We start from the raw sequence: 18280 nt of genomic DNA, 5'->3' as shown, positions 1-18280 counted from the left end.
CCCCCCCCCCCCCCCCCCACTGCACGCTCCAGGCTCCAGTCATGTTTTTTTTGCCTGGCCAGATGGGATGCTCAACTTACACATGATCCACACACACACATCCAAACACCAGATGTGCTCCTCCACTCCCTTGCAACAGACCACTGGAGGTCATGGTCAACTGTGGCTCAGTGAAAGACAAAGAAAAAAAAAGAAGAAAAAACAAACAAAAACATCACAAACATCACAAACATCACACACACACATACACATTAACATCCCCCATCATTCACCACATCATTACCATTACCATCCATTCAACCATTTATCTCAGATATGGAGAAGACAGCAGGTGGTTTAAAATCCTAAACCAGAATCAGTCACAGTTCCGGAAAAGCTCAAGCACGTCATGCTAACGGGTCCACAATGACTACTGTAGCTTAATGAAAGGGTGGGATTTGATGGTACATCTGAGTTTAATCACAGATGGAGAAAATAGTTACACGGGGAAGGACAACAAAATAGGAAAGACAGAGAGAAAACGAAAGCTAGAGATGGGAGGGGGATGATGAGGTATCAGTAGGCTCAAAAAGGTAGAGACAGAAAGAGAAATAGGTGAGGGCCTGAGAATGTTAAAATGGAAATTGACCCAAAGACCTTAGTTTGGTACTGCTGGCAACAAGATTAGATGTGTGTGTGTCTGGGTCACAGAGAGACAGAGAGGAGCTCTTAGTAGGATGATCTGGACAGGAGTGTTTTAATAAAGCTATGCACATGGCCTGACATGTGGACATCCTGCAGTGACGTGTTGATGATGCCAAAGCTTGAGTTGTGGCCAGTTGACGTGGCCTTAATCTAATCTCCTACGCCCCCACACACCCACACACACACACCCAGGGTCTAATGTACCATTTCAGCACGTTAGCCTTATTGCAAACCCACAGCCACAGGAATACATTATTAACCTACTGGCAAATTGTGCTTGTTGATAATATTAGCAGAAGAGATTCACCTCTGTGTATTCTGCATTAAGGTTGTTCAATCTGGTGCAAAGTAATGCATTGGCACACTGTTTAGTTTATGGCACAATCCAGTCTTCCTTCAATTCAAAGAAAGCACTGCAGAAGTTGATATTGCTAAAGTTAGCATTGCAAGACAGCTGTGGGGGCTTAATCTAAATCCTTCCTTCCTTCTGGAGGATTAATTGTGCATCGCATTTTAAAAAGATTTCCTTGTGCAGTTAGTCTTATTCTCAGACCAGGTGCTTCTTCCGTGTTCATCCTCAGAGGAAGAATGAGAGGAAAATATTGTCATAGCCACGCATTGTCTGACACTGGTGGGTACGCAAAATTCATAGTGTGATGCTTAGTACTTAGTAGTGAGTAGCACTGTCTCCTCGCAGCAAGATGTTCCTGGGATCGAGTCTTTTCTTAGTGGAGAAAATACAGTTCCAGTTTCCTGCTACAGTTGTCAGACTAAAATATCACAAAGCTGTCAATCACCTTAGACATGAATGAAGTGGCAGTGACAGAAAGAAAAAAAACACTGTAAAAAAGATTTAACACTAACTACTGCCCACTCAGTATGCCCACTTCTTCTGTTGGTCACTGAGCAACTCCACCGGGGCATCTTGTAGTTCAGTTTTTTGCACATTTAGTACTGTAGCTGTTTCGGGAGGGTAATACAGTATTTACAGTATGAGCCTCCTTAACCTTCTCGAACCTTCAGGCTACTCCCCCATCATTAATTACCATATCTTAATTTCACTTTCTTCTGGGAGTGCTAATGAGTGCTACACCTGCTAAAATCTGGAGCCTGCCACTTCACAGTGCTTATCATGGCTAAGTCCCTAAATTCTGTTCTTCAGGACCAGAGCATTAATATAGCGTACTATATTCCCCACCTCTCAATAACTGACACAGAACAAAGCCCATTACCTGCACAGTCCCGGTCTCCTCGTTAAAAAGAAGAAAAGCCTATAAAAACCTGCCTCCCTGAAGGGCTGTGGAGGTGAGCAGCCTGCTGTTACAGTTTTTCAGGGAACTGCTCTCGAGCAGCACTGTAACCCTCTGTCATTGTTAAGACTAAGCTGGGGTTCCAGTAATACAGTACTATAATACAAAATAATGCAAAATGATATTCATAGATCCACATCTGTTGTTGAATATCCTATTATCGATTCATTTCTTTCTCGTCCTCCACGTCCTTGTCCACAGCAATGTTGCAATTTTAAGGAAAGTGGCAACAACACAGCCCCATGCATCACTGTATCTCATGCATGGTAGGCAACTGGAACTCCAGGACATTAACATATTAATGAAATGGAAATACCAAGGAAAAGCCTCCACTGCCTTGAGGCCACAATAGTCTTTTCATCATTCTTGTCTTTCTAAGAGCCTAACAATAATAATACTGTGCATGTTTATGAAATTGTGGAATTTTTGAGCACTTAGGCTCAGTGTATGAATGTGTGTGAATGGGTAAATGTAAAAAGTGTTTTGAGTGGTCTACACTAGAAAGACGCTTTACAAATACAGAGCATTCACATTACATGCTTACACACAGAAAGAATTTCACTCGTATCCTTTCATGGAAATGCTCACATTGATCAACTACTGGGTTACTGAAAAAGTAATGAGAGCAAAGTGATATGACGTGTCCTTCAGCAATGAACAATACATTAAATTATTAATAAAAGTTACGGTATAAAAGCTAATTGATTAACTTTTTTTCAAGTTCAATTATATTTGAAATGGGGGTCATTTTCCATAAAAAACTTTGGCACTTCCAGACACTGTTAAGGCACCACAAATGTTCCATCTTAGTGCAACTTGAAAGATATTATGGTGCATGATCACTCTATAAGGCCACATTTCTCTGTCATACTCTATGGCTGATTGGTAAAAATGGTGTATGTGGTCAGTATTACGTTGAGCTCAGACTGTGTCAATGGATACATTCATCATCATCTGTAACCCTCAGAGGCTAAAACATTTTAAAACAAGAAAATGCAGATATAAGTCGGGTGGAAGTACAGTAAACATGAGCCTCTTTGAGATCATTGTTTTAGTTTTAGAGCTCACACATTTAGTGTACCACTGTGATCCCCTGGTTTAAGCAAATACTCTCAGATAAACTGACTTTGGCTACCTGCCCAGCACCAAAACCAGAAAAAGTTAGCAGCTAGCTGCTGAAGGTAAATGATCATTTCCAAAACTAAAGATCTGTATAATTTTCTCCGCAGTTTTTGGAGAACTAACCAGTGCTAAAAGGAGAGTGAATATTACTAACTCGCTTACAAACACAACAGTGTTCACCAAATGAACACTAATGTTGCTCCATGTCTGAAAGCAACTGTTTGCTAAAACTGTAGATGATAATATGTCATGGCTCTGCAGGCTCATATTACCTGTTTTGCTGCTATGAGAGGAAATAAGCGTCATACAACAACTTTACTGCATAAATGGTCCAGACACAGTCACCTGTCAAGTGGCAAAGACATTCAGTATCAGAGAGTGGCAAGTTAGAAGAAGGCAATGCCGCAAAAAAGACATTGTATGCCAGAAAAAGAAATATCTGCCCGTTTTCAAGAACTGTGTGAGTATCTGATAATATGCATTATAGTGCTCTATTTTTGGCATGGTCCCATTTATCTCACAAACTGCAAATAATGGTGTGACTTCATCACTCAATTTTGCAGTTGGCTATTAGTGAATGTGATACAATAACTGGCTGCATTTCACTTATCTGGATAGGACTTTGAAGTTAGTTAATTTACATACTTAAAATGAGTACTTAATATGAGTTAATTTACATACTTAATATATACTTAACATACTTAAATTCCTATGCACATGCATGGAATTTTTTTCTTCACCAAACAACTAAAATAAATCATAGCCAAAACAAAGCTTCCCTCAGTAATAGTAATAGGTCTTCATAGGAGGATAAAAAAGAAACTGTGTCTATAATGTGTCTCACTTTGGTTTTTCCATATGGTTCCATTACTGCTTTAATTGAGACCAGCCTCGTTAATTAGCATGTAAGATGAATTGGTCTGCCCTAAGAAAAAAAATACAAGTGGAGGGTGAGTAGAGGTTAAGAGATGTGTGATAGAAAACAGAATCTGTCTGGAGGGGTAGAAACTATAATTGGACAAGTAAACACACAAAACAACAGTTAAATGTTAACATCGTGCAACAATCATCACATTGCTGTGTGTAGTTTACCTGGTTGCTGAGCTTGGCCAAAGGGTGTGTGTTATGTCACTAATGAGAAGAGCTTGCACTAGGTTTGAATGTCAAATCTTCATGTTCCCAGGAGGATGAGCTGTGCGTGATGTAATAAAACTTTTGGAGGGAATTTGTGCTCTATTGCAGAGTGTGAGGATTATGTGCAACATAGGCTCAGACCCCCACAAAGAGTCGCAAGACAAAATGAAGGGAACACGCACTGATTAAAAGAATAGGAAAGAAATAGGAAAGAACATTCTGCTATCCACTTTATTTTGTCAAATAAAAAAGGAAAACAAATCAAACATTTGTTGAACTGCCAACTACCATACCTGGTACATATACATAGTGGCGGACTCAAGCTCTCTGAGGGGCAGGGGCGAAAAAAACAAAAAGGGCACCAGCTTGGTGCCCTTGTGGTGGGGCAACAGTGTGCAGAAATTGAACGATGCGCAATGACATGTATTTGTGGGAAATTCATGTCTTTCGAGCATTGACAAAAAATAGCATAGAAGATCTGTATTTTTGTGCGCCCCTGGAAACAAAACTTCACTTCACAGCACTGCTTCAGCAATAGTTAATCACAAAATTTTTCATCATGTATTTTGCACATTGTAGGGCACTTTACAACATTTACTCATACAGAGGTACACCCTAGAGGGCTCTGCATGACAATTTTTCTATGGAAAGGGCACTCTAGAAGGCACAGCATCAAATTTTCTTGCACTCTGGGCCACCATAAAGGGCACATTATCTTGTTTTATTTACGGGGGCCACATTATAAGGGGCATTCAAGAGGGAAATATTGCTGCGTTTTCTTGTAACCACCACTGCACACATACAACCAGTGTTCGTAAGTAGATGTTGCTTAATCTTGAGCTGTGACAAACCAAAAAAGAGTGTAGTCTCGAATTTGCTGGACTAGCAAATAACACATTCAAGCCAGGCATGTTTGCAGCAGTATATTCAAAAGTGAAGCATTTTGTTTGTGTAAAAGAGCACAATTTAAATCTGCCTCAGATCACATTGAAATAATGCAGATGCAGGACATTATCACCGCTGACTCTCAATGGCCCAATCATTGTTTTCTATTATCACTGCATATTTTCAGTGACAAAAATAAAAAGAGCCAAATTCAGGGCAGACATTTATTCGGTCACACACTCTCATACTGAGTGATGCTTACCCAATATTGTGTTTTGCAACTGGCAGTGTGTGATAGAGACTGTTGCTGTCAATTATTTCAGTAAACACTAAATTGAACTATCACAGTGGTTTCTGCAAAACAGGCTTGGACTATTTTGTTCTACCAAAACAGTACATATTGAGAGATGCTTGTTCCATTAATTTTTACCCCTTATTTTAATGTGTTTGATTGCAGGAATAATAATTAGTATATGGTGAAAGTTTAGCACTCCCTGTATGGCTGAAGCAGCCAAACCAGGGCACCACAGTCTATACGGAGATAATAAGCCAGTGGACATCAAACACTACAGCAGTTTTCCCCTTTGCCACACGGGGTGGTTGCCTAAGCCAGAGGTGGAGGCGCTTTTTTGTTAGGTAGTTGATTAAATATTTTCTAAATAAACTTTTTCTAAATAAACTTCCAAGTTTAACTTGTTGTTGGGGTTGTGGGTAGTGAAGTCAGGTCAAATGATCAACCCCCAGTGCTACTGTTGCATTTTCATTACATTGCTTTTAATATTCTTTGAATACATTATATACAGTCAACATTAATATATATTTAAGCCTCACCCAACTCAATTTCACACCACTGCTAAGGTAAATCATTAGCATTTATTGTTTTCCCTAGTGCTTGTTTGTTTTTTCTTTTACCCTTACTTCTTCATGGAAGTGCCTTGGCAGCATTTCTTTGGTTTAGACCTGACATAAGCTATATTAAAAGGCCTTGAGTTTTTGGGAACTACTCTGCAAAACTTCCCCTAAATGTATCACAAAAAGATATTATCTTTACTATTTTTACTGACACCTCCACATCCTTACTGTCTTCATTATATACCTATGATGTTGTAGACTCAAACAATATTAGTTCAAACTTAATAATGATAATGTATATAATGTCCACAAGTTCTGCACTGTTGGCAAACCACAGCTGATCTCAAACCAGTCAGCTTTTCCAGCTGGATTCCACCTGGTGGCATGTTAATCTGACTTCAGTTCAGGACAGTGACGTTTATCCTGCCAGCTGGGTGGTTTCGATGCGTCTGTGACCTAGTCTGACTAAAGATAAATGAATCACATTTAATGCATTATGTCTACATTTCAACGTCACATCAGAGTGACATTTTAGTAAAAGTAATCTTTCATATTAAAATTATTTTTTACCCTGCGATTGGCTGGGTGAGCTGTCGTTGAGTGGGGAAAAAAAGGAAACAGCCAGCTCATCTGCTCTCGACCAGCATTGAACTTATCTCCTCCCTACGATCCCTATCAAAATGAGCAGCTTATATCTGTCTGAGGTTCACTCTATTAATCTTGTCAAATGGATTCAGAGAGCAAAGATACTGCAGACAGACACGAGGCTGAGGACAGAGGACCAGATGGTCTCTCAGATTGGAGGGAAAAACACAGAGCAGTCAGTAGATATAAAGAGAAGAAGGAGAGGGGCAAGTTTTTATCGGGGGAATGAGAAAGGGAGAAGTAGTTGCAGGAGTGAGACATCATGAAGAGAGCTTCACAGAGGGGAAGCAGTCAGTGAAAATGACAGGATATGGCTTCTGCTGTCACTGGCTCTCAGATGTTAAGTCGTAGTGCTTTCCTCTACAACTGGCTGTCATTACAAGCAGCAAAAGCCTACTGTTGAATTATGCATGTGCGTTAGGTACCAAGGTAACAGACGTAACACATGTATGTGAAAAAACACATGCAACCTTCACCGTGATGAAGTACATCGAATTCAGTTTTCAGTCCAGTGCTGAGGTCATCTTTCAGGTAAATGCATATGAGAAGCCAGTTTATGGTTGATGTGACATGAGATAAAGTACACTTAAAATTTCAATGTGAAATACATCTAGTCTTCCACGACTGCGCTGCTCGACAGTGCTAAAAGTAACAGGTAGATTAGCAATATTGTGGGAATATCCATAAAAGTCACCAACTGTGGCAGATAAAGCCGAGCTTATAAATAAATTACTCAAGTGAAAAAAATGACCTTCACATAAGAGCTTTGTCGGGGCCCTTGAAATTAATTCCACACAGAATTAGGTAGTTTGAATACCAGTGTGCTCATGTAATTTGCAGGGTTCTGATTATGCACTTGGAACGCAAAGAGGAATGAAACTGCTACTTCTAATCACTACTAATATACTGATGACAAAGTCCTATTTTTGAAAACATGCAGTTAAATGTCTCATCTGTATTGTCAGTGCCTGTAAGATTCAATTATTTTTGCATTAATGAAAACTGGTAATCTATAATACAGTTGCCATATTGGCTGCAGCCTCCTAGTGGAACTCTAAACATTTCAAAAGGCCTTTTCTCAGTTACCTTTCTGCGATAGTAAATATCATAATCTCTCTTTTCAAATATTATCTGGAATGAGATCACATATGAGAAATTAAAGCATCTGTCTCTGTCACATTAATTAGGTTACATTGTGTGATGCTGGATATTAAAGACCCACAGTAATTGTCTGAGAAGTTATTAAAATAGAATACACGTGTTATTAATAGGCACATTTACCTCCATATTAATTTTGTCTGAGAAACACTTCCCACCAAGTCAGACATTTCTAATAACGAGAAAGACAGAGGAACAGGGCAGATTTTAATTTTCTCTGTTCAATGGCCACCACACTGTGGATGAGCAGAAAATAGTTCTTTGCACTGTTAAATGCATTTCTATTTTTATTCCAATCCCTTCGTAGACAAAACCATCATGGATGTGTGTGTGTGTGTGTGTGAGATGTAGGGACTTTAGTGGTTTCATTGCGAGAAATGGGGTAATCAGGGTCATGGAGAGTCACCGAACGACGGAGAGAGGCTTTGCGTCACAAGTTTTAAATGTAATTGTTGGACATTTTTTAGCACAGGGCTGCTGAGTGACAGACTAAATGTATTAAGTAGTGTATATTGTACCACACTATATGATTGTTTTCATTGATTAGTCCAGCTAGAAATCTAACCATAATGCAATTATTCAAACTCAGGCACAAAGTTTGCCCAAATCAAAGCAAGAACACAATGCATAACTGAGGTTTTATTTCAGACTGGTACAGTATATTGATATTCCTGATTAAAAATACATCAATACATTGGATATATACCATGAAATATAAACTTTCATCTCCAAATGGATTACACATAGTATGTATAATTCATCTGGAGCTGCCTCCACATTAAGACATGAAAGCTTGACTCTCTGCATTACAATTCAGAAGATAGAAAAGGTTCAAAACACTGAGTTTTCAAGCCTCAGTAAAGTATCATTGATATTGAAGCAGTAAATCCAAGTCAAGCTGACCGAGTAAAGAGGAGCAAAAGAGAAATACTGTATTATGTTTTAGTTAATTTTGTCGCTCATGTTTTACTTGTTGAATCACATTTAGCTGGAGAAACATTTGTTGTAATAGGCTTTAGGAATGAATTGACCCTTCGCTAAGCCACGGCCACCTTAGTTACTTTTGCCAAGTCCGACAAACTGTTGGCACTGCCACTGCCTATTACTGCACTCCCTGGAGAAATATTGACAAATTTGTTGGAAAAAGCGATCTCAGAAAGAAGCAGACAGTTTTGCAGTTGCATTATACATTTGAAGGTTGTATTCAGGCTGTCAGACTGACTCATATAGACGTGAAAAAAAAAGACATATAGAAGCTAAAGCCTACCGATCACAGAAGTAGGCCTACAAGTGAACCACGACACCCCCCGATGATTGAGACAAAAGACAACGATATTAAGGATCAACACTGTTCCTGTAAAGCTGGGTAGGCCTCTAGTCATTATTACAATCGTTAAAAAGCAGAACAGTAGGGATTTATAACGTTACATTCAGTAGGAAGTTAGCTAGCGTTAGCTAACTAACATCACATTAGGAGCAACACAGCCTACATTTTTCTGGATTTATTTTAGGTTTTGGAAAGAGAATAAATCATACTTCTCCTTTCAACCTCTTTGGGTAGCTGCTGTGACTATTACAAGTGCCGCAGGAACAGCATTTGACCATATCTTGGAAAAATACGGCAGAAGAAAGCTAGAAAATGACTCCTTTTGCAATAGAGTGAATGGGGCGCATCCATGAAAGTGTCGGACCTCAGTTAGATTGAGTCCTATACTGTGCTGCGATTGGCCAGCTGTGTATTCGGGCGTGGCTTAGCGAAGGGTCAATTATAAGGAGATGACATGTCTGAAAGGTCAAGTGTCACTTGCAAGAGAGTTGAACGAGATGGGAAGAAATTTCCAAATTTGCAATTCTATTTGCCTATGCAAAAACATGACCAGCTTGCAGATACAATTCAATATTGTTGAATATCAGCTTAATCAAAAATTGATACCCATTGGCATTGGGGTTGTTTCATCTTCATTGAGTGCAGTCAGGCAGTCAAGCCATTGTTACTTGAGATAATTGTAGTTGGGGGATGTCTATGGAATATTTTTGGCATTGCACATGAAACCAACTTGCACCCTATGTCTTGAATCAAATTCCAAAATGGCCAAAATGGAAACCTGTACAATGAATTAATATGTTAAGACACCACGAGCAGATATGAAAAATGCATAGAAGGTACAGTAGCACTGCAGTTTCCTTCACTGTCCGATGGAAGGATAGGTAGAGAGAGAGAGAGAGAGAGAGAAATGAAAAGGCAGAAGCTTTAAAAGCTTTGGAAGGGATTTGGATCCAATAAGCCATGCAGAGGATTAAACCATGTTAATGCAATGCCTACACAAACTGGACACAGTGTGCCCAAACACACACACACACACACACACACACACACACACACACACACACACACACACACACGGAGAGAGAGATGGCGGCATGTGAGCAGAATGACAGGAATGAGCCTATATACTGTAGCATATTAATATTGGAACACAACACTGTTGTTCTGAGGCAGCATGTAAACAATGTCAGAATCTTTTTAGGCCCTTGAACCCATTAATTCAATCAAATTAGTAAGATCACCAAGAGTAACAATCTAACACTAAAACTGATCCCCACAGTTTATAGTAGCACTAGTCAGACATTATGTCTACTTTACCTAGTGGAAGTCCCACAAATAAAGCAAGTATGACCCATACAATAGCCTTTCAGTATCTAATGACAAAATAATTATTACTACAAAGGAATCATTGATTTTACATCTATTACACTATTACTATATTTCTTGCAGTTGTGTCAGCACTTTTGTCCTTTTGGCCACGGTAGATTTAGCATTCTAGAAACAAGTTTTTGCATGAGGAGTTGTGCTGAAACTTCATTAAAGCAAAGCCAATACCTCTATGCAAATTAATGGAACAAAGTGCTCTCACGAGAGAGAAAAATCCTCTGCAGAGCTGCAGCCTTGGTCCTGGCCTTTCTGTATACAGCTGGGAGACACATTTTTTTCACAGTCACAAACTAGAGTGTAATCAACTCAAGTTTAGAACAAGAGGAGAAAGTAAGGGAGTAAAAAAGTATTTGAAAGTATTTCTGGCATAGAGTGTAAATACTAGCAATACAAGTCTTAGACACTGTACACTATGGATAAGCAAAGAATTTATCAGCATTTGCATACTTTTCTTTTGACAAGTTTTATTTTCAGGAGGTATCGAGAAGCACTGTAGTAAAAGTAGGAGTGCTCCTTTGTTTATGTTTGTTTTTTGTCTTTTGTTTGTTGTTTAGTTTAGTTTTTTGTTGTTGTATTTTTTGCTGGATTTATATAACAACATAATAATAATAAATATAAATATTGTAAATTGGAGGAATGTAAGAATTAAAGAGGTAGGAGTACATAAGTTTTACTTTTTCCTACTCCTTTTTGCACATGTGATAGAAGTATGTTAACACAGGAAAGAAGGGTACTTTGTTTGCTGCTCATCTGTTGTTTTTAAACATTGTTGTATTTTATTTAATTATATATATATATATTTTTTTTTTATTTATTGTTATTTTTTATATACTTTCTCTTGCATGTTCGAAATAAAGATTTCAAATCAAATCAAATCAAATCAAGTTTATGTAATGCTACATGCTATTTTTACAGTTTGATCCTATGCTATTAACAGTTAAATGTAATATGTTATATATTGATGTAATAGTGCTGGAATGAGGAATCGATGAATCTATTAACATTAGCAGATAGAAAATGTATCAACAACAAAATCTGAAAATCGATTAATCTTTGAACCATTGTCATTCATCAAGCAAACATGCTTTTTTCCCTTTTATATCACTGAATATGTTTGGGTTTTTGCACTGTTGGTCAGACAAAACAAACAATTTGAAGACAAAATCTTGACCTTTGGAAACAAGGAATATGAAGATATTTTGCTTATTTTACTGATCACAATCACTATGATAGGCTTACTTAGCAAAGTAACAAACAATTCATTTGGACAGTTGAACGGCATTGTTTTTGTTGTGTGCTGAAGATGAATTAGAAAAGTCTCCCTTGATATATTAAAGTGAAACATAATAGCATCAACAATTCATCATGGATAAAATGCAACACTATGACTCTCAGGAGAGAAAAGAACACATTGATTGTGGGCTGAATGAAGGCAATGGGACCAGAGCTTTGGGGACAGCATGTCTCTTTGGCATTTAGTGATGAATACTTTTCAAGCTGTGAAGAAATTAACCAAATGTACTACAATGTCATATTGTCAGAAAAAATAGATATTTCTGGTAGTCAGTATTATGTGAAGGTATCTCTCAGCAGAAGAAAAGAAGAAAAGAAAAAAAAGATAAACCGTGCATGTTGACAGTAAACTCACCTTAGTTTAAAAGCACAAACATTTGATGCGCTTATGTATAGCTTCTCCTGCATAATTACAAACACTCCTTTGGCTCTGCCCTTGCAGTCTCACATTCTGAAATGTTTTACATAAACAACGCAAGATAAATACATACACGTTATCTAAGACAGACAGAAACTGCATAATTAGCATGTATGTTATCATTTGAATTTCAAATTAAATGTTTTATGCATATGCAGTGCTACACTCAAAATTAAACAATGAATTGGAATGTCGTCAATGCAACTCACGTTCACTATCACCATCTAAACACATTAATATCTAATTAACATTAACATGGAATACGATGTATGACGGTGCTTTTCATGACCATTTATTTGTGAAAATGCATTTATACAACAATACTGTCTGGACCGTCCGGGTGAGTAATTAAGTTCAAATTCCTTAAGAGTACTAAAGGGTGTGCAGGGAGGCACTTGATATTAGTATCCTAATATTTAGTGCAATTGGGTGGGGTTCCAGCAGATCAGGGGTCGATAAAGGGTCACGGAATGCATCACAGATCCTCAGTGCCTGGAGCACATTAAACTAAACTAAAGAAAACTGTCATCACAAACAAATAAAATGTAATATTTATATTTTCAGCAAGGTGAGGAGCATAGATCTCTCTCTCTCTATCTCTCATTGACTGTCGTTTTCCTTCTGTCTGTGGATTGCTGCTACCAGGTATGGGGAAAGTTAAAATAAGATACACAATAACTTAATTTTAAGTGTATCAAAATAAAGTGAAAGTGAAATGAAATCACTTCTATCTATGAGCCTTTTTGATCCCTTGTCCCTTCACCAGTGCACTGACAGTTGATTAAGAGGACAATGTTTGAGAACTTTTCTCTGCATGAGTCATGCAATAAAGCTGACCAACAGATCAAATATTCACACATCCCTGTGATCCCCAGAATAAGGTTAGTTTTTAAGTAACCAACATTGTAATGTTTAACTAACATTTTGCTAATGCCTGATAATTGTATTCTAATTTAGTTACTTGGTGTTTGGTAATGAAAGGCCTACTTTTCATCATCTGAGCTACAACAAACACGAGAAGTTGACAATCTGCTGTGTTGCAGCACACTGTTGTTAATGACAATAAGGCACAGTTGTGTGCATTTAACAAGTTACACCATCTTGTGGGAATTATAAAGTAATGTTGCAGACACACACTAACTACAGGAGACCATCCCCCAACACTGATGGTACTCAACGACTGGCTGACGAGCTGAATGGATTTTACTGTAGGTTTGAGAAGCCCACAGTCACACCTCTCCTCCGCTCCAACACCATCTTCAAACAATCATCTTCCCCCACTGCCTCACCGTCACCTCCACTCGCTGACCCCTCACCTGCACTCATGATCTGTGAAGAGGAGGTGAGACAGCTCTTCCAAAGGTGCCCCCCATAACCATTCTAAACAGCCCTGTGTCTGCTGTGGAATCCTTCAGGTATCTGGGATCCACTATATCCCAGGACCTAAAGTGGGAGCCCAACACAGTCACCATCATCAAGAAGGCCCAGCAGAGGATGTACTTCCTGCGCCAGCTCAGGAAGCTCAACCTGCCTTAGGAGCTGCTGATTCACTTTTACACAGCTATCCTGTCTTCTGCATGCCATCGCTGTCTGGTTTGGATCTGCCACCAAAAAGGACAGGGACAGACTACAACGGACAGTCAGGACTGTAGAAAAAATCAGCAGTACCAACCTGCCCTCCATTCAGGACTTATACATTTCCAGAGTCAGGAAACGGGCAGGAAACATCACTGCAGATCCATCTCACCCCGGACACAATCTGTTCCAGCTTCTGGTAGGCGCTACAGAGCACTGTACACCAAAACCAACAGACTCAGGAACAGTTTCTTCCCACAAGCCATCACTCTGATGAACAGCTGATTTCTGACTCACAGTGTCAGGAACAATTCCTGTGCAATAACCCCGTAACTCTGTCTCTAATCAGCCATCTGTTTACTGGCTAACACTTATTATTTATTCATCATTCTCTATTTCAGAGCTGTTCATACTGTCATTTTGTATATACTGTATACAAAATCCACCTACCTCAAGTAAATAACACCTGCATATAATACTTATTTATTCCAGCATCCTTTGCACTATGCTCCATCACACTGTGTACATGTGTACCTGTATATCTAATCCACCTCTGACGTGTACATAATAATGATAATAACTTTACTCCTGCATCCTTTGCACTCTGCTCATTGCACTCGTGCAGTCTGTCTATACTGTTTTTGTTTATAGTGTGTATATATGTGTATATGTATATACTGTAGCTTGTGTGTGATTTTAATATTGTATTATTGTATTATTATTGTATTGTAAGTAAGCACATTGTGAGCATTGTGCAATCCAGAGTCTAATTCTTCGTATGTGTAAACATACCTTGCAAATAAAGCTGATTCTGATTCTGATCCTTTGACCTTCTTGTTTGGGTCTGGAACAATTTTCTGTTCTGATCTCAACAAGTCGGGGCAAATTACTGTGTAAGCACCAATCAGAGGAAGCATTTTTACGATCTTATCACAGAGTTTTCACAAAGTATTTTACAGTATTTTTAAATTACAAAATACAAAACATTAAAGTATTTTGATACAAAACATAAAGCACTTTTCATCAACCCTATCAAATACAAATGAATACGAAATTAAATGGCTGAATGATAAAAAGATTTTAGTGAAGTAATATATAGTAGTCATGTTGGTTTTATCTCTGATATTGCTTAATAATAATAATAATAATCTCTATTGTTTGTGTTGTTTTTCCATTATGAAAAGACTATTCAAACATAACATGTGTAAAGGGATCATTCAAAAATATGAACGACTTTCAGGCATTGCAAAAATCTGTGGTGGTTTTATTGGTGGAAGTTTATACTCATGGTCACCATTACAACATGAGGTATACATTCACCATTGCTACCCAGGAAGTAAATGTATAACCAGTCAACAGGGTGAAAAAGTGACTTTCTATTTCACTAGGGGTCTATGCTCTCAGACGCTTGTCCATGTATGATTGTTCCCCACAGTGTAGTTTTATTTTAGGTAATATTGATCCAATCAATATTTGGTCAACATTTGTTATAGAATGTATTAAAAGTGTTTTTTTTTGTATCCAAGACTGTAAAAAAGTTAAGCTTTTAAACTTTTCACCCTTTGATGTTTTTGGTGTGCCCTGATGAATGGGTCACTGTTTTGTTCATATGTCGAGCAGCTCAGTGGAGCAAAAAATCACTAATGCTGCAGAAAGGATATTGATTTGTTTCTCTGAGTACAAAAATCAAGGAGGTGCTATCAATGTGACTGGAAATTTAACAACAAAGTACACAATCGTAGCTCCTCCCAACACTGTTTCTTATTTTTTTTTATGCACAACATTATATGAATATTTGACTGTTGCCTCATACAACTTGATTTTACTTTCAGCCATTATAGTCTCTGTAAAAGGAAAGATGCCTAAGAATTCTTTGCCTGCATATCTAAAGCACAAGTGGCTATATACTATACGTAAAGAAACCCATGCTCCTTTGCAATGCTTCTCTGCTGCACAGAATGAGCGACAGTGTGCTCCTATGGATAGTATCACATCAGAGATTTGTGTTCAGAATGAAATTAATCCAGTGTGAAATCAAGAGTCCAGTGTTGTACCTCAGGGAAGCCCACAGAGGACACTCATGATGCTGAGAATCGAGGCTATGTTCCATCAGCCCTCACTGCTCTGCAGGCAACATTGTGCATGCGTCTGCATGACAAAACATGCCCTTTCAACCATGCAACAATACAGGACTGGTACACTTACTGTATGCATGTTGCATTCAAACTATTTAACATCAGATACAATGACATTTCTATTCTGATCAGTTTTTTGCCTGAGCAAACAAAAGCCCTCAGAGATGTATTAGTCTGCACAAAGGACAAGTTCTGCCTCCCACAACCTCATACTGTTTTTCTGTTTGACAGCTACACATTCAGTCTAAATGCCTTCAGGATCCATCGTAGTTCAGTCTATACAAGGTCAAGGCATGCTGTCTTTCTGTAGCCTATTAGCAGCTTCTCCTGGCAGATCAGCCGTTTCAACATATCCAGCAACAACATCAAGCAGGCCACTGTCTCATTAGTACTGGCTCTCTAGTCCCGGTGACAACTGGGTAGAAGATGCTAATGATGGCAATAAATGAAGAAAGAATATCATAATCCTGAGGGTTCGAGAAACAAAGAGGTCCAAGTGCACTGTACCTTATTGAAGAGTTTCTTATTGAGGTCAGGAAAGAGCAGGCTCAGAGAGGAGAAAGTCCTGTAACACAAAGACGGCTCATCAGCTTCAGTAATCACAACAAATCACATTTAATGTGTCTCACAGTCAACGTCTAACACAGAAAACGCATGCTAAATTGTTCTAAAGGTTAATAATGCCTGCAAAAGCTGTGTCAGTGGATTTGAACTGGCCTGCATAGTTTATGAGTTTGTGAATATCAAAATTATTATAGCACTCTATTAATGTGTTTCATTGTCTTCAAAAGTGCTTATTGTCCTGACAACTTTTTCATTTATTTGCAAAATCAATTTTCGAGATAGGCAAACAGGCACATCTTGAGAGATAAAGCATTTCAATTAAAAAGGACAGATAAGATTAGAAAAATGCTTCCTAAGGCATTACAATTCCAGGAAACCATATCATGAATCAGCAGTACCATTTTCCCACTTACAAAACATGATTTTGGATATTGTTCACTAACAGTAAAAAGGCATAGCTTTACAAATTACAGTAAAAGCAGGTAGCCCTCTGAGCTTTTGCTCTGTCTTTTTAAATATGTTTATACCAGGAGGTGATATGCAGACATCAGAGTGCAGGACAAACGTTTACTAAGAGAAGCCAATGTCTCCAACAGCTAATGCTCACAAGTTTAATGTGAGGCGGTATTTTTTCATATTTGATTTATGATGAGCATTTTAGGGGCAAACATCCCACAGACAGCACATAACAGAGCCTAATTTTAGAATGCCGTTGCACTCTGTCATTAAATATTATAGCCTACATCCATTGCAGCCTGGTGTGACGCAAAGCAGTAGACTATTTCTAGTGACAAATGTCTGTGCGACACAAGCAGAAATACCAAAGTGATTATTCCCTGTGGAGGACTGCTGTTGTTCAGTTGAACCTACTACACTGTATAGGACATCCTCTGAAGAACAGAACTATTCCTTGTCCATTCTGTAGTCTTTTTTCCCCCTGATCGATCACACCTGGATGCATTTAGTGATTCAGCCTGATTCAAAGTTGCTGATAACTGATTTTCAAAACTAGATACCGAAGTTGACTGGCTGCGCAGTCACAACTCTGTGTTAGTGTGTGTTTTTCACAATCTAGCCAAAATACTAGTCAAAATGCAGTTTTAGCCTATAGTAAGCAAACAAATCTGAAGGCAGCCAGGTAACTTCCTTTTTAAAACTAAACTTGCTTTGTGTTTTCTCTGATATTTAAATAAGAAAATAATAATGAAATAATATTCTGTAAAGGCCTTTTAATTTCAGTGAAAAGTATTCTGCCCATCTTATCTTCCTCCACATGGTGACCATCAGTGTCAATATCTGGTAGTTACTGGATGTGTGCCACCGACTGATCAGTGACCTTAACTGACCTCAACCTGACCTCTACTTGATTAGAGAGGCTGCGGCTCCCTGGGGGTTTTCAAGGCTCTGGTGCAGGCTAAATGTCTGACCTCAAACACTCCTAGCATCATTTTGGGCTTTGCCACTGGGTTCATCTTTCATTAGCCAGAGGTCAACTGTGTGGTCCATGTGTGTATGTGTATACTGCAGTAAGTTCAGATCTGTGTGTTTGTGTGTGTGATTCAGTTAATACTAGTACAACTCCCTCTTTTATATGAGAAAGGCTCCTAGAAATCAAATGAAACTACCTATCCTCTGAGACACAAAATGATGCCCGAAACATAATTGGCAGCCTGCAGCCATAATCTAATGCGCCTGTAGTATTCATGAGCCTGGAGCAGTAATGAGCCTCATTTTCCCAGAGTGATAATGCAAACTGCATAAACAAGACCAACATCTTAAATATGTAAAGAAA

At 38.5% G+C, this 18280-nt stretch overlaps 1 protein-coding gene and 2 long non-coding RNA genes across 4 annotated transcripts in view; 2 read left to right on the top strand and 1 right to left on the bottom strand.

Moving 5' to 3' along the window:
• Window positions 1–18280, bottom strand: part of dlgap4b (discs, large (Drosophila) homolog-associated protein 4b) — a 133428-nt gene that overhangs the window by 64746 nt on the left and 50402 nt on the right. For both annotated transcript variants that reach the window (XM_046076270.1, XM_046076272.1), the window contains one exon: window positions 16432–16489. The gene's annotated coding sequence lies outside the window, so the exon portion shown is untranslated. The remainder of the gene's footprint in view (window positions 1–16431; window positions 16490–18280) is intronic.
• LOC123987410 overlaps window positions 1–18280 on the top strand; it is a 31592-nt gene that overhangs the window by 7878 nt on the left and 5434 nt on the right. The window lies entirely within an intron of this gene.
• Window positions 12263–12935, top strand: LOC123987409. The gene is made up of 2 exons (XR_006829120.1): window positions 12263–12554; window positions 12779–12935. It is a non-coding gene; the product is annotated as an uncharacterized LOC123987409 (long non-coding RNA).

This window comes from Micropterus dolomieu, linkage group LG18 (assembly GCF_021292245.1).
Source record: "Micropterus dolomieu isolate WLL.071019.BEF.003 ecotype Adirondacks linkage group LG18, ASM2129224v1, whole genome shotgun sequence".
In the NCBI taxonomy this organism is placed as follows: domain Eukaryota; kingdom Metazoa; phylum Chordata; class Actinopteri; order Centrarchiformes; family Centrarchidae; genus Micropterus; species Micropterus dolomieu.
Note: the sequence above shows the minus strand (reverse complement) of the source record. Positions and strands in the feature narration are given on the sequence as shown.